Source organism: Coturnix japonica, chromosome 3 (assembly GCF_054131305.1).
Source record: "Coturnix japonica strain WE chromosome 3, WE-NBRP24, whole genome shotgun sequence".
Taxonomy (NCBI): domain Eukaryota; kingdom Metazoa; phylum Chordata; class Aves; order Galliformes; family Phasianidae; genus Coturnix; species Coturnix japonica.
Genome location: NC_140665.1, coordinates 39,619,958 through 39,643,572, shown reverse-complemented (window position 1 = coordinate 39,643,572; position 23,615 = coordinate 39,619,958). Strand labels below are relative to the sequence as shown.

The 23,615-nt window shown below is 42.1% G+C and overlaps 1 long non-coding RNA gene across 1 annotated transcript; it reads left to right on the top strand.

Moving 5' to 3' along the window:
• The first annotated feature begins 1,299 nt into the window (after nt 1-1,299).
• Nucleotides 1,300-2,499, top strand: LOC107311434 (uncharacterized). Its single transcript, XR_001554068.3, has 3 exons — nt 1,300-1,402; nt 1,988-2,185; nt 2,327-2,499. It is a non-coding gene; the product is annotated as an uncharacterized LOC107311434 (long non-coding RNA).
• Nucleotides 2,500-23,615: the final 21,116 nt, after the last annotated feature.

Genomic DNA, 23,615 nt, shown 5'->3' with positions numbered 1-23,615 from the left:
CAAACATTCTAAATGACATGTTCCAATCTTCCTCACAATTTGGCTGTGCAAGCTCAATTGCTTTCCTACCGTTCCCCAGTCTCCCTGAGGCACCACTGCATCCTCTGCTACTTCTGAGGGTTCCTTTGTTGACAGCCTGCTTTCCAGGAGGATCTGGGTGTTTATTTTGCCCCGTGACAAGGTGAAGCAAGGTAAAACTTGCTGTTCAAAGACCTCGCTGAGATCTTCTGTAAAATACAGTATAAGAAGCCAAGTTTCAAGTGTAATATGAAGTACAAATGCACTGCTTTCAGTAGAAATAAATTTACACATTCATAGCATATATATATGTTTTTTTTTCTACAAGCTATTTTTTTCCTGTTTCAGGCCAACAATGGGGATGCTGTTGCTCTTCTTTGACCAGCTGGCCTCTCTGCTCACGGTCTGGCTGCAGACATTGCTCGGCAAGACGTGGATGATGACATTGGCCCAGGCCCTTGTGTTATAAAACAGAATTAACTTCAGGCATGTCAGTACTTCTGCTGAATGGAAAAGGGGCACTGGCATGTTTACTGAAAAGCACTTGTAAAAAAGGTCTTCCTGAATCAGAAAATGCTACACAGAAGCAACAAAACCTTTTCCCTATTTGTTTCAGTGGGAGAAGCATGTATGGACAAAATCCTTTTACTATGGGTATGTGGGTAAGCACAGTATTTAGCCTAAGACCTGCTGTTTCTTCTCCTCCCTCCAAAGTTTTTGTGCACAAATCCTTTAGCAAACTAGAAAAGAAAAACAACCAAGTGCCATACACAGGTAGGTTTTGAGAACAAGCTGAGCCAGAGGCTGCTCTCATTCACCCACTGCTTGTTTGCTTTTAATTTAGCAAAGCAGCTCCAGCCAGGCAAAACAGATGAAAATAAAATGAAGCAGAGGCAGGAGAGGCATTCACTTAGATAGAGCAGGGGTTATGATGGGGAGATGGGCCACCTGATGCGGCGGCAGCATGCCAATGCAGGCGCGCTTGCTCCCAGCCTCGTGGCCCCATACACCCCTCGCCTGGCCGGCCTTAAAACACCACAGCAGCGGCCCACAGCTGGGCGATCAGGGTGGCAGGGATACACATCTCCTGCCTTCCACAGCCTTCCTTTCCTCCTAAGCCTGCCGGCCTCCCCGGGCCTGCCCTGGCAACAGCGGGGGCGGCAGCCAATGGGGCCGGGCCGGGTCAGGGCGTCGCGGCGGCAGTGCGGCCCTTTGTGCGGGTTGGCAGGTGACCACGGCGGGGGAACAAAGCGGGGTCAGGGCGGGAGCCGGGTCCCTTTTCTCAGGCCCGTGTTCTCCACTCCTCACAATCTGTCTAAATTTAACTCACCATTGAAGGCCCTGGCTGTCGAAAACAGCTTTATGTCGACTAATCCAGGCAGAAGTAAGGGTAGACACAGACAGGTTTGAAGGCGGGGATGTGGCTATTTTACTGCTTTTATTTATTATTTTTGGCTTTTTTTTTTTTTTTTTTTTGGCTTTTTTTTTCCCTTCCCCCCTCCTTTCCCCTCTGCCTCCAGTGAAAAGTTTTCTGGACAAAAAAAAAAAAAAGAAAAAGAAAAAAATTGGTGACAAGATTAATCAGGCCGTGGAGCAGAAACACATGCTTGACTTAAACAACCTCTTTGCTGTTATTAACAACTGCTCCAGCATTTCTCTTGTTATGCTAATGGCACAGATTAGAGTAAAATCTATTCCTTCTTCTGAACAGGCCAATTGATAGAGGCTGATCTATTTTTCTCCCTGGGTTTAATGCTTTCTTTCTGCAGGCGCAAGTGTTTGCTGCAGTAAGGACAACAGGACATGGGAAGAAAGACAAAACCTTGCACTAAAGTAACTGGTCCTTCACATAGCCCGAAATCATCAATAAATACAAACCTGTGTTGGTCTCACGTCTGGACAAAAGGCAGGAAATCCAACACAGGGGCTGATGCCCTACCTTTAACTTGTTTGCTTTCTTTCTGTGTAGACACAGAGTGCTGACAGGGGAAGAGTGTCCTGCTTGCATTTATGGGATGAGAAATGGAGGAGGGCACATTGTTGTCAAGTCCTGGTGAGAACAACTGGACTCAAAACCAGGCCATGCAATGGGGCATCATTAGGATGGTGGGAGAGGTGCTCCTGTTGCCAGCACAGCCCATTGCGCTTCAACATAAAGGGGAGCAGGGTAGGTCTGTGAGTGTCAGTCCTTGAGATCTGCGCTTACTGTTACCTTGCATCAGACCCTAAATGCTCTTTATTTCTTTCCTATTTTTCCTTTCCTCCCCCCCCCGCCCCCCCCCTTTTTTTCCCCCTTTTTGTTTTGCAGTAGTCGAAGTCTGACATCTGTTTCATAGATAGCTGCAAAGCTGACATGTGAATGTGTGAGTTTATAACACGCTAAATATTTAAAACATCTACAGGAGGAGCTTTCAGCAGGCAGTAGCCACTGAACGAGAATGAATGTGCCATCAATTCCCAGTGTACAACATGCGTATAATATTTATATTAACTACAATAAACCTTGAATTACTTCCTCTGGATTTGAATTGTTCCTCTGTAAGTAAGCGGAAATATCAGGACCCTCATCCTACGCCAACTCCTATCAGTGAGACTCTTTCCAGGGATTTTCTTGATTTCTAGAGCTGTCCCTACTGCTGTCTCTGTATACAGCCTCTGCTGAGCAGGGGCCATCTGCTGCTGCCTGGCAGCTTCTTCAGCTTCCCCCCAGTTGATTGATACGATAAACTTGTCCGGGTTGACTGAGTTCTGTGAATTTCCAAGATCCACTTGTGAAGCCTGCACTAATGGCAGGTTGATTTGCCTGAATGCAAAGACATTAAAGGCTCTCTTGGGCTAAGTCTGAATTTGGGGGTCGGTACTTTGCTAGCACCGAATTTCATAAGGCAGAGTTCACAATTTTACACAGCCAGAGACTGCAGGGATTGTTACATCATCTGCTCTGACTTTCTGCATGCCATATGCCATCATATTTCACCCAGTTATTCCCATATTGAGCCTAATCACCTGTGCTTGATTAAAACAAATCACCCATTCTGCCCTAATGAGTTGGAATAAAAAAAATGGAATACTACCACCTCCTATCGTAGTTTGTGTCAGTATTTTAATGGCTTCAGCCCTTCAAAAATAAATAGCTGCAAATATACAAAAATAAAAAGGTAATTTCCTTTTGCAGTCATGAAACCTATTATCAGATTCCTGTACCAGAATGGAAAACATGACTACATGTTTTTTTTCTGTTCACAGGGCAGAGTGTAGTGCAGCACCAGCTCAGGTTATGGCAAACAATCTTAAGCATGTTGGTACATTGTCTAAACACTGCCCTGTGAATAGAAGTATTACTGCCTCCACACACACACACACTCACACACACACATACACACATAAATGGTAGGCTAATTTGGCCACTGTAACTTGGGTCATCTAATGTAACCTCTTTGAGTATCAGCATGCTATTTGCACTCTTTTTAGTGTTGGAATATCCTCACTAATCTGTGATTTAATTCAAAATAAGCGGGAAAATTTCCTTATTTGATGTTTTCTGAACTTCTAGGTATACTAAGCCCTAATGGTTTATGAATGATTATCAATAGAAGATGTTGCTTTGCTTTCCTTCTAGTAACCTATTATCTGACAGGAGTTTCCGTGAGCATAATGAAATAGAAATACATCAAGAAAGGAACAAAAATAGCTACGGGATACATATTTTCCCATCTCGTGGGAATTCTTTATAGTAATCTCTAGCTGATAATATTTATGTCCCATCATAAGGATCTCTTTTGTTCTTACCATAGTTGAAGAATTCATTTTCATTGTCTTCAGCAACTCCAGATAGGGATTTTCCCAACTTTAGACTTCCCTTACCAGTTTTTTGCATTTTATCACTTATATCCTTTGTTCCCAACTTTATCTTTTTCTTCATGGTTTCTTATTTCCAACCGCCGCTTTCAGTATTTTGCTGATGCTTCGTTGTTTGTTCTTATGGTAAGTGTGCAGTTAGAGCAAAATATCACTTCTGTGCAGAGAAAATATAAAAATATACTGCATTTTTAGCATATCAACACCGTGAGATACTCCGTAAAGCAAGTCTAAGGAGTGACAGAAAACAATTTGGCAGTCTGTGCAAAGCTGTCCTCTTTCCAAGACAACAGGAGATATGTGTCACGCGTCAAGAACTTTAGATGCAGTATGAAGCTGTAGGCTGCACCACTGTGTTCTTATGACCAGGTCATAAGAAGCAAAAGTGTGCAAAGAGGACATCAAAATCAGTTCAGGAAATCCTAGGTAGAAATGTCATTTCATGTGGCACGTGGTAGGTGTGTGGTCATCAGCGGGACTGTCTTAGAATGCTGCAGCCATGCCACATGTGTGCAATGGCCAGGCAGCTGACAAGAAGCTGCTTGGACTGATTGGCATTAGAAACACCTTGAATGCCAAAAGATATGAGGAAGGTAGGGCCCCAAGCTGATTTAAGCTACTGCCTTTTCTTCTCAACCTGAAATAAATACGTTTGCTTGAACATGGTAGCCCACATGTTGTCAGCTGCTTTTTAAACAGAGAGCAACATCCAGGCATTTTGTACCGCTCACCAGCTAGAGGAGGTTCTTACTCCTCACTGAAGAAAGTGCTACTAGTTGCATTGTTATCCTCTATGCTCAAGAAGTAAAAAAAAAATAATAATCTGATTTTCACTGACATACAGTCATGATTTTTCTAAACAGGATTTCAGTACCTGCTTGCAAGTCAAATACTTCCCTCAGTGAGAAGTCACCTCCACATAGACCAAGGCCTGTCAGTCGTTTGGAATGTAGGATGTAATTATTTCTTGTTCCAGTCTAACTGGTGGGGAGCAGTAGGAGAAAAGTGAGAGGAGAAACACAGTGGGGTCCGGTGCCAGATCCCTGAGTCTGAGCTTCGTGGAAACAATGCCAAAATAAGGATTAGACAACATAGAAGCCAAGATGCTGTACAAGCACTGGATGCCAGATTTTAAATAAAACTGCTGCCCACAGAGAATAAACTTTTAGATCTTGAGAAAAGTCACCACGCTGTCCAGCAATAGTGCCTCCTATAGCCAGTAACTGCATCCCAGCATAACATTACACTGAGGGCTGGAGCCAACTGATCTTGCAAATCAATGGGGAAAGAGCAAAAGGGGTATTGTTGCTACTATAATTTTACTATTACTATAATTATTGCATAATGTTCTATTCCTAATACTGCATCCAGAGACAGCGAACTTCCTTTCACAACAGATAGTCAAGAAAGCCCAACAAAACTCTATAATTTTCATTTACCAGCATTCACACAATTTATTTTGCTCCACATACCATACAGTCCCTGGTTTACCCAGAAATATCTTGTAGACAGAAGCTGTACCCAAAAATAAGCCAGCAAAGGAACTAAACAAAGTAAAAAAAAAAGCAAGAGAGAGGCTTTGTTGATATTTATAACATCTTTAGAGAATTGCACAACATCCAGCAATAAACACTTCTCTAAGCTTTAATTACTTCATCATTAGTCATGTTGTGTGCTGCCTCTCCTGTTGTTGTTCATATTTCTGTAGCACCACTGAGCCCTATTTGTGGACCATTTCTATTTAGCCATCAGCATTCTGTTGAACGATACCAGATTTTGTGGTCTTGCAAACCAGCTACTGGTTGGAGAAGTAATCGGCAATGTAGAGTCTGGAGATTTTCTCAGTGTTGGAGTTATCTGGCTTTCTTGATCAGAGACTTTTAACACATTTCTGTTGGTCTCTGGGTATCCTAAACATGGAGCTTTCAGCCAGAAGTGCACTAAAAGGAAGAACGTTGTTCCATAAACCTGCTCCTTGGATTGCTGCTGGTGTACTGTGCTTAAACACGGGTTGGAAAACAATTTGTTAGCCAGCATTTCAGAAAAGCTCTGGGGGCCAAAGTTTTTGAAATGAATCAGAAGAAATTAAAGAAATACCTAGACTCTGCATCACCATCTTAGGGTTTGGCTGCAAAAACTTTGTAAGCTGACACAAGCTGACTCTGCCCACACTCCAGGCAAGCACAAACTCTTTCCATCCCCACCAAAACCAAGGAAACTTTGTTCTAGATGCCATGCAGTTGTATTAATGCTGCGTGGATCTACAGTAGTTTCTTCTGCAGGACTCCTTAGCAAAGGTTCAGCATCCTGATAACCACAGCTCCCACTCTGGAGATACCATGGGTCCAGTTTCTTCACTGAACAAGTGGAATGAGCTACCGTGAATCACACAGCCATCATACCATACAATAACTTAACACGTTGTTCTCTGTGTGCATGAGAGATGGGCAAAAAGCAATCAAAGACCATTTCCAGACAGCCCTCAGCAAAAAATAATACTGAGAAATTCATCAGTTTTAGGAGTTAGAGTTGATCCTTATGGGTCTCTTCCAACTTGGGATATTTCATGATCTTATTATCAGAAACAAGCCTGTTTGTAGAGTTTATTCTACGTAGAGAAAAGCAGTGGTCAGAATCTTCTAATGCTGGAAGTAAACTCTCCAGAGCAAGAGACAGCACAACTTAGACTAGCAGTTTTTCAGGGACAAAGTAATGTTAATGCTAACATTAGGATTAATCCCAACAGCTGCTAAATCCACAGGCACTAGCCCCATGCCAGGACCCTGCTAGAATGCAGTTGCTGTGTGCTTCAAATGAGTGATGCCACTGCTATATTAATTTGGCTTGTATTTTATCTATTTTCACAAATAACTAATATTAGTATGTACTTTATAAACATAAAGATCTATTCTCTTTACAGCAAATAATGTCAGGATAGGAGAGAAAAAGGGAGACTCTACAGTCAGAAAATTGGAGTGAGTCGCAGGTACTGCTGAACTGAAAGATGTCAAAAATTTGAGACCTCGGTCACTGAACAACCATCTGTGCTTCATATCAGTGTAGCACTGACTGGAGAGAACAAGAAAATGCTTATTTTATAAATGCACACCAAGTAATGCAACCTATACAACTCACAATTGGATAGGAGGCTCACAGTTTTGGGATAAGCTCATGAAAAGCTCCCATTGCCATGATGTCTTGTTTATTTCCATGCTGGGAAGCACAGGGCTTGCCGAGGGCCTGGAAAAGGAAGTGTTTTTGATGATTTTGTGGAATATCACCCGGTATTCCATGAGTGAACACATCCATTGTGAAGGTAGATCTTATCTACTCCTCTTTTTGGTAGTTTTCACTGACAATCTGGTTAATTCAGTAAGCAGTACTTTTATCAAGTTTGCAGAAAAAGAGCACTGAATTTTTATTGAAGTTACTTAAGAAAGAAAAGACAGATTAGTACATGAACTGATTAAAAATAAATAAATGGATAAATGCACCATAAGCAAGGGTGAAATTCACAAGAGAGACATTCAAGGTAAGGAAGGTCACTCCCTTGGAACTGCAGCAGTAATGGACTGTGCAAACGCAGGACAGAACCCAAAGAAGATGAGTGATGACCACATAACTTGGGTCATCATATTAAAAGAGTCTGAGGGACAGCAGCATGAGTCTTCAAAAACAGGAAGAGAATAGTCTACTTTTCTTATCCACTGGGAAGATCACGACTCAGGAGTTCATTCATACATTAGGAAAAATTTCTGATCGTCATGACAGTGAAGCACCTGGATGGGCTGCTGGGAGTGATTGCAGGATCTGTATCACTGGAGGCCTTGCAAAAGCAACTAGAAAATATCTGTCAGGAGAGGAGATAGATTGCATATGTAGAGCTGATCCTTTCTTGGAGCAGTGCTGTGGATTTGACAACCTCCAAAGGTACCTTCCAGGATTACTTTTCTGGGGTCCATGTTTTTGGTACTACCAACCGAAGGAAAAGGGCTGTCTCTCTTAAAAAAGAGCAAGAACTTTCTGTAACTACTCGGCTGCCAGTGCTAGCCAACTCCACCTTCTCAGTGACAAAACATTCAACATAAGGGCTGGTCCCTGCAGGCTTCTGTGGGTTAAATGGAAGTATCTGGAGGAATTAAAATATAGTATTTCCAGAGAGGCTCTCAGGTTCAACTCCTCCTACTGTCAATGCCTGGTCTTCAGCCATCACCAATGTGCTGGAAATGCAACAGCAGACATGACAAAGAAGCAATTATCCCAACAAAATCAGTTATTACTAGGGATTCATATGGTAATGACCACGGTGAGGATGATGATGATACTGCTCAACTGTAGCAAGGATGATAATAACCAGTGTTTTAGGAGACGGATTACAGGTTTAATCATAATGAATAGTTTATCACAGATGATGAATTTTTCAGAGGAATACATTCCCTAGGAAAATGCCTTACTCTGAATGCCTGAAAATTGCATTGACTTAAGTAGTGGGCTACCATATTTGCACTATTCATTTAGGAGAACAGAGAATGTAGCACTTTAATGCAGATATTCTTTGACATCCTTAAAAACCGAGAATGTCATGAGCATGGTAGGGAGAGCCATTACAGGGTCCCACATGTTTATTGGTCTACTTTTTATAAACTAAAATATTACTTGAGCCCCATTTATTTCACTTTTGTTTTGGCATACAAAGGAAGACTGTCCTTGTCCTAAAAAAAACCATCAAGTTTTGTGAGTATCTTGCACAGTTTATAAGCAACAAGGACCCTAGCTCAGGGGAATGTTTAACCGCCTGTTTTTGCAGTAGGACTTAAGTATAAATAAGAGGGAAACTCTCTCAAACAGAGCTGTAAACTGAGGGGGTCTGGAACAATATATTACCGCTAAAATACTTTTTAAGCACACTCACTTCCCCAAACATATCAGTTTTTCCTACAAAAAAAAAAAAAAAGGGGGGGGGGGGGGGGGAGGAAGGGGGAATAGAAGGGAAGGGGGAATAGAAGCTTCATTTACATGTCAAAAGGAAGGGGGGGGATGAAACAGAGAGAAGAAGGTGGCAAAATAGAATCAAAGGGTTGCCCATGTTTTGAAAAAGGATAGAGAAGTGTTAGACCCAAGAGAACGTTAACTTTAGATGAAGTAGATTTGGGCTACCAGTGAATGTCCCTTCCAATTCATTTAAGTTTTCCTTGTATTTGATCTGCAAGATCATTCCTGATATTGTTAATGCTATTATGCTGTCACCGTTGATTTCAAACCAGTCTCTGCTTTAGTTCACAAAGTGCCCTCCAAACTCAAACTGCTGCAGAAATGCTGAAATCAATACTTGCCTCTTGAAGGATAGATCTTTTGTAATACAAAGGAGAGGATGACTAATAGATTACTGAAGCCTTAACAAAACCTTAACAGATCCCCATATGGCACACTGCAATTAAAAGAGTGGAGGATGGATTTATAATTTTTGAGGTGGAGGAAAAAGAAAGAAAATAAAAAAAAAAAAAAAAAGGAAAGAGTTTTGGACAAGAAAATGAGTGAGGTGGAGACAGAAGTGATGTGTGACCATATACAAAATAAAAACCCCTCTTTCTGAGCCTTTCATCTCCGGGTCACTGATTCCAATCGAGCCCAGGTCGATAGTGAACAAAAATCATTTTAATCTGATGGCTGTTTGCTGACCTATGTGAAATGAACTGGTTGTGTCAGTCCACTTTCCAGCTGACAGCTCTCCCCATCATCAAGGCCATTGCTACAAGTGGCAATAATTGGTACTTTTTAAGGCCAGCTCAGCTAAATGGCTGAAAAATGGAAAAAAGCAGTAGGGCTGAACCACCTCCTCCTCTTGTCCAGCTGCTCCCTCTTCCAGGTGAGTATTGCCTTCATCACATCTGCTCTTCAAACCAACAAAAGATGTGGGGGCAAAGGGGAGTCCTCTGAAGTGGTAAAGACTTCTTAGGAGCCTTGAGGAGTTGATGCAGCTGTATGTTGGCAGCATGAGTTTCTGTGCAAGCACAAGAGTCCAAAAGGACCAGCCAAGCTTCCAAATCCAGTCCTTGCAGGATGAGGTAAATCTCCACTGGGAGTGAGGAAGCCTGAGTCCTATTTCCGCTGATATCAGTGGAAGGACATTACTCACATGCAGGTATATAGAAACAACTTTAATAACATTTTCAGAGAATTTCAGCTGTTAATGAAGCAAGCTCAAGTGAGGGGGAGCATATCAAAGTGAGCTCAGTCTAAGTAGTTAGCATAGTAAAGGAAGAAATAGAAGATGAATTCCAAGAGGTTAATAAAAGGTAATGCCCTGGAGAGGACAGTTTTAATCATGAATTTGATCAGTGTTTCCCTGAGCAGCTGATACCTTTCCTATTGTGATGAGATAATGTATTATGAAGAGAATAATATGAAGGGGACTTTCAGTTACACTTTAAGCCATGGCCACCCTGTTTCCCTTGGATGCCCCTTGGGAAATATGACTTTGCCATGGGAGATTGGAGATATCAGTCATCAGTGCCAGGATGGTCTAATTAACTGGGAGAACAAACAGGTCCTATGTAGCCTACCCAAATGGTGCAGATGTCTTCTGCAAGGTAAATGTGTGCCCATCGCTACAGGCAAGAGGGAAAGTCCACATTGGGAATCAGAACTGATGGCAAAGACATGAAATGAGGCCTCACAAAGTAGGAAATCCATTTCTGAGTAACTGTTTCCTCTTTCAAAGATGAACAGGATACAAGAGAACGAGGTACCTCATCAGACATCAGACAGTTTTCCAGGTGGAAGAATCCACACTGCATGTGGATTTTCTGACATCTGAATGAACTCTTCCTGATAGTTCACTGTGCAAGCAGATTGTGTGGTATTCCAGATATGGGACATAAGTGCATGGGAAAGGGACAAGGGAAAAAGATGCCTGAAAACACTGGGGGGAACCTGGGTTTTGCAAGTCATGACTTGTACAACTAAGTCTTCGCTATATATGTTCCTCTTTCACATATAACAAAATGTCCTCTCCAGCATCTACATCAAATATCCGTTACAAGCGTGAATGCTCATCATATCTCCAAAATCTAAAATAGAGCTGTCGACTCCCTGCTAGCTGAAACCTTTGGAAAGGGAGTGGGAACAGGCAATGTTCCAACAGCTATTGATCCTATCTTGCCCTTGGTCAGTCACCAGACAGAAAGATGAAGAACAAGCACTTAGAGCAAGTTGGAGAAGAGTATTGGAACAACTAAACTGTCTGGGCTATGGCTGGAGTCTCATAGTCCCTCACATCCTACATGATCCTTGAGGTCCCTTCCAACCTGAGTCATTCTGTGATTCTGTGTGATTCTGTGATCCTTTCTCTGTTTAATCAAAGTTAAGCTCATTTTGCTCACATCTTTGCCAGAAGGATCAGTTCAAGTTGCATTTTGTTACTGTGGATAAAGATCAACAGTGACCGTCCTGCCATGAGCAAGGAGAGTTGGAGAACTTGTGGGATGAGCCCATTTCCATGCTGTGCTGTGGAATACAAAGCCTGTGATTCACAGAAGAGTATGGAATTATATTAAGAAGAATGTGATTTATACAGCATCAGCTGGCAAACTGCAAAATATGTGTATTTTATGTATGTCCTTATCTCTAAGAATACAACTGTGAACAAAGCACTCGGATGTGCGGAAACCTCATCTAGAGGTGAATTGCACCTGTGAGCCTTCAGACCTCCCTCTGAAGACCTTACTCTTTTCATAGTTTCAGTCAGAAACAGAAATTTCCACAGTCAGTTAGACCTCTGGTCCATGTAATTCAGTACCCCAGTGGAGCACCCAGCACATGCTAATGCAAATCCTGTTAGGCTTCTGTAGTAGTCAGTTCTGTGGTGATATACCTGTTTCAAACTGTTTCTGTCTAAATACTGCAGTTGTGTGACCTCTTCAGAATTTGTGTGAGCCCAGTGAATATTCATACCTCGTAAACTGGAGGGCTTAAGGAACTGGTGTTCTACAGTAATTAGAAATTACATGAGACCACCTAGTTCATTAAAACAAAATGAAAGACAGAGTCAAAGCCAGGCCCACAAAGATAAACAGTGCATGAATTCACTGCCTCCATATTTAAAGCCTTCAAAGCCTTTCACTTGAAATCCCTTTCCGCTCTGGATCTCAGCGTGAGTCTGGCTGCGGGGAGGTTTTGTGTGGTGGCCTGTCAGCTTCCATCTCCAACACAGTGAAATTCAACTAATTGTAAGTGCACATTGCTCCGGGCATGCACTACACACCGCCACTCAGGCCGTGCACACGCGCCGTGACCCCGTCCACCTATGGTACAATGCGGTATGCTCTCCCCATACACTCTTTCCTTTTCTGTTCCTTGCAATCACTGAAAAGATGACAGGCCAGAACAAGGAGCAGAAATTGCCATTGTGTTTCTGCAAAAAATTGATGTGGAGGGTTTTAGTCCCACAATGACATATGTGCCAAGAATTGCAGCAGTCATTGGATTGTGCCTCCATTAATGACAAAGGGCTGGACAGGGGGCACAGTGTGAGTCTGCATTTGCCTTCTGACTTTGATCTTACCTGCTGAAGCTGACCTCACTGTCATGTCAAGTTCTCTGCTGAGGATCAGAAAGCATCAAGAGAAAAAGAAGAACAGAAAAATGGGAAATATCTTGCACTTGAAGACCCTCTGTGACCCAAAATAGCCTCTCAGGGCTAATCCTTTGTTGCTTGTGAGGTTCTGAAAGATCACTAGCCACACAGGTCTAATGCACTCATTATGCAAAACTTGTTTGTTCCGGAGCTTCCATGGCAATAGTATAATCACAGTCCTGGCAGGCTTTTTTTTCAGCACATACTCATTCTTCAGAACTTGCAATCTGAACTTCACAGAAGCAATTTGATTTTGTTTCTGTTTCTGTATTTATCCTTCCGTGCTCAGTTATTTTTCCCATCTCTACGCACTTGCTGAGGTAAGCAACCTCCTGCTTCTTTACGGGTAGCATCCTTTGTGAGAGCCTCGATGCTCTTGGGGTGCATTAGGCAAGGTCTGGACACACACAGGTCAGCCTCTTCATGGCATTCAAGTGGAGGGCAGATATCTCCAAGTTCAACAAGCTTAGTTTGAAGGCCAGTGATTGTCCCTGGCACCATACAGCTCCTGTGACAATGGGAGAATTTCAGGCACTTGGGATATTTTGTGATGCAGAGCTCAGAAGCCAAATAATGCTGGATCCTCCCCAAACAACAGGGAGCTGGGTTTCTGAATTAATATCTCTGTGTCATGGTCCTGTTCAGCTCCTGTAGAAGGTGCTGAAAGACGTCATTTCTATCCCACCCTATGCTTTTATTGTGTGTTTATACAAACATAATATTAACTTGCTCCTTCACTGGTGACTCTTGATTTTGCTGTTGAATGAGTCATGTAAAATTAATATTTGGCTAGTTGTTGGCACACCTTCTAGGCTGATCCTCACAAGGTGAAGTTCAGATCTGAGCAGTTGTCCTGAAAGATGAGCTTCGTTTTCATTATTCTACCAGAGAAGTGTTTCATGTCCTCCAGTTCACCTGCTAACTCTTCTCTAATATTCAGTTGACCCATGACACTCTATAATTCAGTGCTGCTTCCGTGGCAATATCACTGAAATTCAACCACACAAGATAAACAATTTAAATAAACAGTTCTGACTGCTCTCAAAGAACTACAATCCAAAAGGCTTTCACCGCCACTCACCACTGAACCTCACCACTTATGCTCACCTAATTATGCAATACTTTTCTTCCCAAGCCGTTGCACCTGAAACATTGATTATTCTGTATTTAGATTACTGTGGCTCCCTGAAGAGCTGTTTGGGTTCTCAGTGAGGTTGCCACTTGGTTCCTGATAACAGTGATACAATTACTACTTCCTACTTCCTATTGGAGGCACTAAATGGAATGCTAATGTTCAGTATTGCATCCACAACACCACAGGAAATAAAAACCCAACAATTTGGTTTTGGAGACGAGAACACTGGAGCAAAACAGTTAGCCCAAAATCTCATTCTCATTTCTGTGCAGCAGAGGGGCTCACCATTTCACAGATGCTCTGATGGAATAATTGCTAAGAAAATGCTGCCAATGCAATCCGTCTTTCCTCAGCCCAAACAAATGGAAATCAGAAGGCACCAAATCCAGACTATACGGTGGCTGTGGTAGGATAGTCCAGCCAAGTCTGTCAATGTGCTCCATGGTTTTCAAACTAGTGAAGGATCTGGTGTTTTCATGTTGCAAGAGAAAGGTTGTATTCTTCTCCAGCCTAACTTTAGAAGTTAGGCAGCATCAGAATGCAGTTTGTCCAGGTTACAGTAAATCCAGAAAGATTACCCCTTTTCTATCCCAAAAGACAGTATGCATCACTTTACCAGCTACATCTTGAACTATTTTTCAATGGAGAATTCATGTGTTGCCACTCCACGGATTGCCATTTTTACTCCAGCTCATTGTAGTTTCACCACATCTTGTCACTTGTAACAACGTGACCCAGGAAACTGTCACCTTCAGCCTTGCATTGGTTCAATAAGTCCTAATAAACTTGCGTATGGTGTTCTTTCTGTTCCCATATAAGCACTCGCAGGATCCCCCTGGTGCAAACTTTGCCACATTCCAGCATTGCCACCATCATTTCCAATGCACTGAAGACAGTATTCATTTTTTTACACAGTTCCCTTGTTGCAATCTGCCCATTTGTATGTGAGCTGATCAAAACGCTCTTCATTTTGTGGCGTGACAGCTATGCATGGACATCCAGAATGTGACTTGTCTTTCACATTGCTGTTGCCACTGCTGAAACGCACTACCCATCACTTCACTGTGCTCACATCCACTGTTTGGTCTGCGTAAATATTCAGCAAGCATCAGTCAATGTCAACAGGTGCAATTTTTTCCATCTGAAGGAATTTCCTTATACACCTTTGCTTTATATGTACCTCCATGTCAGACACCATTTAGTCTGACTGCCCCTCAGCTGCCATCTGTCACACAGCAACAAAATGAAACAGAATATTGGTGGGAAGGCTCAGCCTCTGCTGTCATACCATCAACACCTGCCTCTGACATCGTGGGCCCACATGGTAAAATAGACATTACTTTCGGAGTAGCCTTCATGTTATATATATGTATATATTATGTATATAGATATCCTTTGTCCTTAAGTGAGGTATTCTTTTTGCTTTTTCTGCTTTGTTCCTTTATTTCTAGGTGTTTTTATTTAAAACAATAGTAAACATTCCACAGAGTTGTGGGACCTTTTGTTGGGCCTTTTGATGTTGATTCAGAGTGCACTGTTATTTTCTTAAAGAGTATTGACAGCCTTTGCATATATGCAGAGAAGATAAACCAGTGGACCAACGTAGTCTTACTTTGAGGGCTGAAATGCTAAGGACTTACGGCTTCTTAGTGGTCATCAGCAAGACACATATTTCATCCACAAGCCTTTGAAATGTACAAAGTGGTACCACAGCAAACTGGAGACACAAGTGCATATACCTCTTCACACTTGGCCTTAAACGCCTTACCCATTTGAACTCACATTTCCTAAATGATTACAATTAGGAAGAAGCAGATTAGATAGAATTGAGAGGCTCTGCTGATCCCAACATGTATTCTGATAGGTTTTGTGTTTCTGGAAATGGCTATTCAAAAGACCTAGGGCTCCTTCCTTTAATGGAGACTCTAGGTCTGAGGTATCAGGTCTTAGAGCACCTCACCCACCTTGTGGGCAGGGAGCCAGTCTCCAGCACCTAAGCACAGAGGGAAATGCAGGAGCCCCAGCCCAAAGAAGTAAATGAAATAAATAGCACAGCTTTACATGTCTATGCAAGGGACCTCAAGGAGCGACAGACCCACCATTCTCACAGATTTCTGAGTCCCGGATTCTGGCCTCCTGCCTTCACAGAGATTCCTGCCACATCATAAGGGCCTGAGCACTCTGTTTATCAAGGCCAAGCATTTGCTCCCAGCAGGGCAGTTTCCCTTGCCCATTCTCCCCTGCACTTACCCTGCAGTTCCTCTGAGAAGCCATAGATCTTCACAGTGATTGCTGGGACAGTTGATTTTTGCCATGTCGACAGTAGGTAATAGTCATTAGTAAACAAAGACTGAATTCCTCTCTCACTGCTGCATCTTTCACATTCAACTTAAAGACTCTATTCATCTCTTTGTTTCCTGCCAATATTTTTCTAAGATAAGAATTCAGTACAAAAATCACAATTATTCTAACACTCTTCTGTTCTTAATCTTAGTAAGCAGAAATGCCTGAGGTGTGCAAATTGTTTCTGAAGAGTTTCTGGTGGAGCTGTTGATCGGAGATGCTGCAGAAATTCATTAGCTTCCAGATAGTCATTGATCCCAGGAAATGTCCGCCCTGCTGCTGCCACTGCTCTTGGGATGAAAAGTGTTGTAAGAGAGCAGAGTATTATTGTGAAGTAAGAAGAAGGGGAAAAGAAAGATGTTTTAATGAGGGTAAGTACCATTGGAATTGCATTTGGTTTTGATTTCCTTTTCTTAACACTACTGGACTTCAGCAGAATGAACACTGGGTTTCTTTAAACCATTGCTTCCTTCTCATGGAACTCACTTTGTATAGGCATGTATTTTTTATTTTTTTGTTTTTATGAATACTGTTTATTTAAGTAATTGTTGGCTCTTTTCCTGTCCTTTGTTGACCCCAGGAAACAACTTTTTTTTTATGTGTTTCCATTCTGGGATTTCTATTATCTACTGACTTGAGCTGGGTGTACTTCCGTGAAAAGACCCAAAAGAGGAGAGAGATCTGAAGTTGCTCTTGAACTAAAGTCAACTTCTCTTCCAATCTGAGACCCAGAAAGACCATCACTTGAATCACTTAGAAGGCAGTTAAAAAGCCTACTTCCTAAGAACAAATGGGGATGTGGTCTTATCACCTTTATGAAGTTAAAAGAGGCGACTTTACAATTTGGTGGAGAGAAGTCCTGCTGTTAATTAGTCACATTTGTTTGAGAAAGAGAGAAAGAGAGAAAGAGGGAAAGAGAGAAAGAAAGAGAGAAAGAAAGAGAGGAGAGAAGGAGGGAAGGAGAGGAGGGAAAGAAAGAAGGAAAGAAGGAAAGAAGGAAAGAAGGAAAGAAGGAAAGAAGGAAAGAAGGAAAGAGGGAAAGAGAGAAAGAAAGAGAGAAAGAGGGAAAGAGGGAAAGAAAGAGAGAAAGAGGGAAAGAGGGAAAGAGGGAAAGAAAGAAAGAAAGAAAGAAAGAAAGAAAGAAAGAAAGAAAGAAAGAAAGAAAGAAAGAAAGAAAGAAAGAAAGAAAGAAAGAAAGAAAGAAAGAAAGAAAGAAAGAAAGAAAGAAAGAAAGAAAGAAAGAAAGAAAGAAAGAAAGAAAGAAAGAAAGAAAGAAAGAAAGAAAGGAAAATAAAGGGAGAAAAAAGTGGGGGAGGGTGAAAAGGGGAAAGGAAGTTAGGAAAGCAAAACAGAGCAGAAGGGAAAAAATCTTTATGATGAGGTGCTGGGCAGGATGAAGGAACAAAAGGAAGGCTTTCTGCCTGTCTCCTGATATTTTCCAACTCAGCAAAAAAATCCATTGTGTAGCTTAAGGGGGGGAAAAAAAGTTAAAGTTGAAAGCTTAGTGTGTGAAAGCAACTGCTCAACCATTGTGTAATATGGGCTAATGTAATGTCACTGTTTCCCCATGATGTAAGTCGCAATTTTTGTTCCAGTTGCTGTGGTCAATGTTATCACTTTCACTTTTCAAAGGGGGGCAAAGGGGTGCACGAAGATGGCATTTTTCTTTATCCCACCACCCTTTCCCCATGCCGAAACAAATACTTCTGTTAGGAAATATCAGTGTTGACCAGATGTCACTGACTTTTTTTTTTTCCTGCATGTGTCCCTTAACAGCTGGCAAGAATATCAGCTCAAATTATTCACCACAAGCACACACTTTCTGTTTGTCTCCAGATAAAGGGATTTGAAATCCTGGTTGTCAGAGAGGGATGCTGAAAACTGTGGAATGGATTTCTTTGGGCAGAGGGAATACCTCCTAAACATCTTTAAATTGGTCAAGAGTGGTCACTGCTTGCATATAAAACCAGACAGATCCATTAGCTTGGCACTTCGCTTTATCACAAACTGTTTTAGGCAAGGGTGTTTTCTTGGAGACAGAAGTGTCTTGATCATAACAATTAGCAAATCAAAATATAGCACCATGTTTAATTTCCGTCTTGTCAGCTGCAAAAAAAAAAAATCTTAGGTGTGGTTGCAGAGGAGAAGTACAGTGGATGGATGATGAAAAGAGTGTATGGATGCTCTAGAATTGCTTTGGACTAGAGTTATGTGTCTACGTTATCTTGAAATGCAGTCTCTACATCTCACAAGCAGTTTGAGGGCACAAGGCAATGCTAGGATTGCAGTGGGACTGCTCCATGTATAGCCCTGGAGCCACATGGCTCACGAGGTGGCAGTCGGGACACAGTAAGTGACCCTATTCCACCTGGAACTGCACATGGTGGGTATGGCTGTGCACAGCACAGAACAGGGGTTCATTTCTCCTCCTAGGCCATGAGCTAATGGCCTTTATTACCCATATCAATGAGGACCATTGCCTTTAGCCTGACTATAGCATTCTCTTATGTACAGTTGTATCTGCTTTTCTCTTTCAAACTGTCATAGGTAACAGATTGCTGCTGTACCCTTCCACAGTTATGACTCCATCGCAACTGTGTGTTTTCAGTTTACGAGCGATAAAAGATTAAGGAGCATGCAGCCTGAATGAAAGCATGATACTGTTATCGGTAGCATTATCTTCAGATGAAGGAAAAACTGAGATCAGATAACTGAGTTTCTGAAAACAGTGAGGAAGCAAATCTCAACTCTTCATTTCAGCCTTGTCACTCAACCACTGTTTTAGTTAATACTGCATCTTACCTTTGGAGGTGATCTCAAACAGATATTTTAGAAGAAAGAGGCAAAGCCACTAGCCTTGGGAGGGTAAGTAACATGTAAAGTGTCCTGAGTATTTAATGGTTGTATTATGCTTCAGCATGTTAGGATTTGCATGCTATTATTTATTCTCTCTAATGAAGCTGTAAAGCTCTTTGCTACTGATAAAATCAACAACCCTTTTCTAAAGCCTGCTAAGCTCTTGAAATGGCATCAAAATTCAGAGGGACAAAACTCCACTGATGAACTCTGTTGTAGCTTCTCCAGTTCTGCCCTTTTCCAGCAAGCAAGTAGAAAAAGCCTATTCACTGTTCCATGCATTACTATGTTCCCCTTGTTAAGTAAACTCTAGCATTTTTTTTCACAGTATATAAATCTTCCTACACACATAATCACCTCCACTGTCAGTCTCTGAAATACATTCATTTTTGACCCTATTTGTTTAGAAATGTAGAGATGGGAACTGACTCTGGCTTTCTGTCCATTTTATGACTGCTGAAAAGGACTCTTGGATGATCTACAGTAAGTACTCATTTCTGTAAGAAATCCCAGTCCCATCTGAGTTAATACCAGCATCCCCAGTGACTTCAAGAGACCAAGATGCTTCTGTGCCTAAGTCTCTGTGCTGAAGAACAGGAGATCATAGTACTTGCCATGTTTTCTGAAGTAGATTTAGGTGCATTAGAAAATTAGATTGTTATATAAAAATTAACGATTTAATTATTTGTGTGTTTTCCATCACACTATTTTTTGTTTGCTTCTCTTGATTGCCTCAAGGCACAGAGCAGATGTTTTCACTGAGCTGTTCTCAATGACTTCTCAATTACTTAATCATTGCAAAATGGCAGCAGTGGCAGCCTTTCTTGCAATATTTAATCTCATAATTCTTCACACACTTAAAAAAGACCACTTCAAGGCTAAATATGCACGTCGAAGACCACCTCCAGGTACCTCATATAAACAGCAAGAGGGAGATGGAGAGGTAAAGAGAGAAAGAGAAAGAAAAAAAAAGAAAAACAGAAAGAGTGAAAAAGCCAAAAGGAGAGGGGAAAAGGCAAGAGAGAAAGAAAGCTTATTTGTGCACTTGAAAACCATTAAAACTCGGATTTTCCTCAACTATTGATGGCTTGAAACTCAAAATATTAATTTAGCTTGAATATTCTTGAATCTGTTTTGCCTTAGAAATAATTGGGGAGTCCTTCAATGAAGAAAGGAAAAAAAGCATTCCTCAAATGTCTGAGAATGAAATGTTACTGAAAACTTCTGATTCCTCCAAGCAGAAAACCTATTAAAAAAAAGGAGGGGGGGGGAAAGACAAGTCATTAATCAGTAACAGCTGTTCACAGCACCTGTTATTTATTCCTGTCATTAACACTTCCTTTAGCATTTCTGACAAAAATGGGTATTTTCCTATCTGAACGCACTGCGCTCTGTGGAACATCCTCGGTACTTGATGACTACCTTTGATCTGAAAGGTGCATTTGTGAATTACCCCGCTATGGTAATGCAGCTTTTCTTTGTCATTTACAGGCTCTTTTTTTATTCTGGTGATGCTAGAGTTCCACCCTCATCTCCTAGTTCTGCCTCTGACTCTCTGATGGAGCCTGTCTGTGACAAATAGGGCCACTTCCTTGCAAGCATACAGGTGCCAAAGGATTCTCAAGCACCCCAACTTCCCTATGCCTAATTCTTACTGAGGCAAATGGAAATTCAAAAGGCTTACAAGCTGGAATTTGCATGCTACAGATGTTGAGTGTTTTGGTGTTGGTTTTGTCTTTGAGCCTCCAGCTCACAACAAGCCCTGCTGGGGTCCCCTGTGGAGCAGGCAAGGAGGTTCCTCACAAACACCCCTCTGGCTCCCTCCTGCCTCTTCCCTTCCCAGCACAGGAGGCTCCCAGACCTCTTCTGGTGTAAGAAAGGAAAGCAAGGGAGCTCAGCGAACAACAAGAGTTCTTCAGAGGCACCATTCCCTTTTGTCCGTTACCTGCAGGGTTCTGGTGCCAAAGCTTGGGGCAGAGGAGCCCCATTTTCAATGACCATAGAGAACTCTCTTGTGCATAAGAGAGCTCTGAAAGTCCAGCCAGCTATAGCAATCACAACTTGAAAATCTTTCAGTAAATACTGACATATTTCTGCACCACAGTTAAGCACATCAGCAGCAGGGAAGAAATGCAAGCATACCTGTAATATCTGTGCTGTTTGTTACCTTTTTCTTTTTCCACCTCTCTCTTTTTGCTTAATTAACATCAGTCAGATCTGTTCCATGCTTGTTTGTAGTTTAAACATTGAGATTTGCAGTGGTTTCCTACCACAATTAGATAATATTTTTCATCTGAAAGCCACTGCTTTCATTTATGACTGTTGAAGTTGTGGCAACATTTCTGTTAGTCTTGGGTTTTACAGCGTTGTTCTAGTTAAATGCATGCATGGGGTTGGAATTAGGAGAACACTGTTTCTTTAATATAGATAGATAAAGAAAGCAGTGTATTGTATTTATCAAAAGGAAATGTCAGCAGAACTTTATAGTCTGGTAATTAGATAACGCAGATAAGTCTGCTGAGTTTGTGTGCTCACAACTGCCATTCCAGATAACACTTCCTGAAGAAAATTATAAGAACTTAAACAACATTACACGGTTTTCATGGTTCCTTTCTTGAAGCTGATATGGAAAGTAAGAAAGAAAATTAAGATGCAAGCTCCAGTGAGCATGATAGATTGTCCTTCCACTTGCTTTGGGTTTTGTTCTGAGCAGTCCAGCTTTGAGCAGGAGCGCTGAGTGTCTGTCTTTCCAATGACACCCACAACCGCAGCAGTGACAGCTGTGCCAGACCATCTCCACTGTGGGCAATGGAGAATTCCACAGCCCCTTTGATTCAGGACAAGGTAAAACCAGACTGAAGCAAAGGGTTTACATTTTTCAGACAGGTGGCCTTAGTAAACACCCGTGTTTGCATATATGGAAAAACTCGTAAAGGAAAAACTCTTGGTATCTTGAAAAGGAAAATACACTAGCAACAGGAAAATTGTTAGGGATATGTTGCTCAGAACCAAGTACTGAAGGCCCCATTCTCCTGCGTGTAGCTTTTTATTTCAAGTGCAGATATATTAAAATACTTAAGTATTTTGACTCTACGCCTCTTGAAAGCTTTCTGGAGAGGTTATAGATGGTAAAGCGTTGGACTCGTACTCTAGGAGCTTATTTCTCATAATGCTTTGTGTCTTACGCAAGCAGTTGTTCCTCAGAATGCCACTTTTTCTTTGTGCACGTTACATTAAAGGTCCTTTCTGACATATGGCCAAATCCTGCCATTTGCTTGTTTTTGACACAGCCTTTCTTGTGCCACTAACGTGCTGCCTATGAGGGCCAGAAAATGGGGCAAGGGGCAGAACATAGCTTTTAAAAGCCTTGCGTGCTCAAGCAAAATCAAAAGTAACATTTGCTACTTGTTAATGAGGTACAATTCCCAGATTGATTCTATTTTTGAAAAGAAAAGAAAGGAAGTTTTCGACGAACTTTCTGTCTTCTGAGAAGTGCTTGCTTGTCATTTTGCTTTCTTGCTTCATGAAGAAAGTGAAACCCACAGGAGCTTTTCAAGCAGATATTCCAGTTTGCCATCACTGGAAAGCAACTTTACCACTGAAAATGTTCTTCGTAGAAAATAATAATTTGAAAACCTTTTCTAGCAGGTGAAAATTCTGGTTCAAAATGCCCACAGACCCTCTCCGACGCTGACACCCCTGTGGTGCTGGGAGCTGGGTGGAGAAGTGGCTCCACAGTGTCTCCTGGCACCAAGAGCAGGCCAGAAGTTTCTCTTGTTCAATCCTTTCCCATATGAAATCCTTTCCCTTCTCAAAGTTCATATGTCATGTTGTGAAAGAGAATAGGGGACGCCCCCTCCCAACCCTTTATCCTGCTTAGCCCTCAGTGTGCTGGGAAATCACCCCAAAGAGATGCACACAGTAACCGACACATTGCATCAGACTGTGCAAACTCAACCTTGTCCAAGCAGATTTAGACCTGCTGCTCAATGGCAGCACAGTTGTGTTTTGGAGAATATGATGGTGTAACGCCGCTTTTACCAGTGCAGTTTAGATAAATAAACAAGAGAAGGGAATTTCTTTGCCCTGATATACATGACCTTTATTTCGACATAGCTGCATCCATAGTGGCCATTCTGTTGATGTAGTTTTATACCAGAAGAAAGATCATCACAGTCGTATGTAGCCCATGCACAGAGCAGGCTTTTACACAAACACTGCTACCCTGAGCAGCTGGCATGAGGCTGCACTGTCCCTACCGCTACCCCACAGCTGAGGCACCACATTCCCCCTCCACGCCATGGAGCAAGGATCCTTCAGCACAGCACTCAGTGATGCTCTGGGTACATCTCTGCTGGGAAATTAAACAGTTCATGGTCCCTAGAGCACAGTTATCTGTGCTGTTTCATGGCTGCAGTCATTCCTGCCATGTTTGTTTTCCTCTGACCCACATGGCAGGTAATAGAGACCAACAAGCCTTAGCAGCCAAGTGGAAAAAGAGCTCCATAGGAGGTAAGGGAGCAGAGAGGATCCCCATGAGCAGAGGGTGATGGCCCTTTGAGCTCTGCTCTGCTTCCCACTTGAATGCTGCCTCATAGGTTATTTGTCCTAGCACAGTGGCAGAGCCCGTGCACTCAGAACGCTGCAGCTGCATCCCTGGGAGGGCATCTCTGTGCTGCCAGTGTGGGCCTCGCATCTCCTCCCTCAGATGATGGATGTTTCAACTGTAATGGGGATCTTTATTCCATGCAAGCATCTCAAAGCACTATA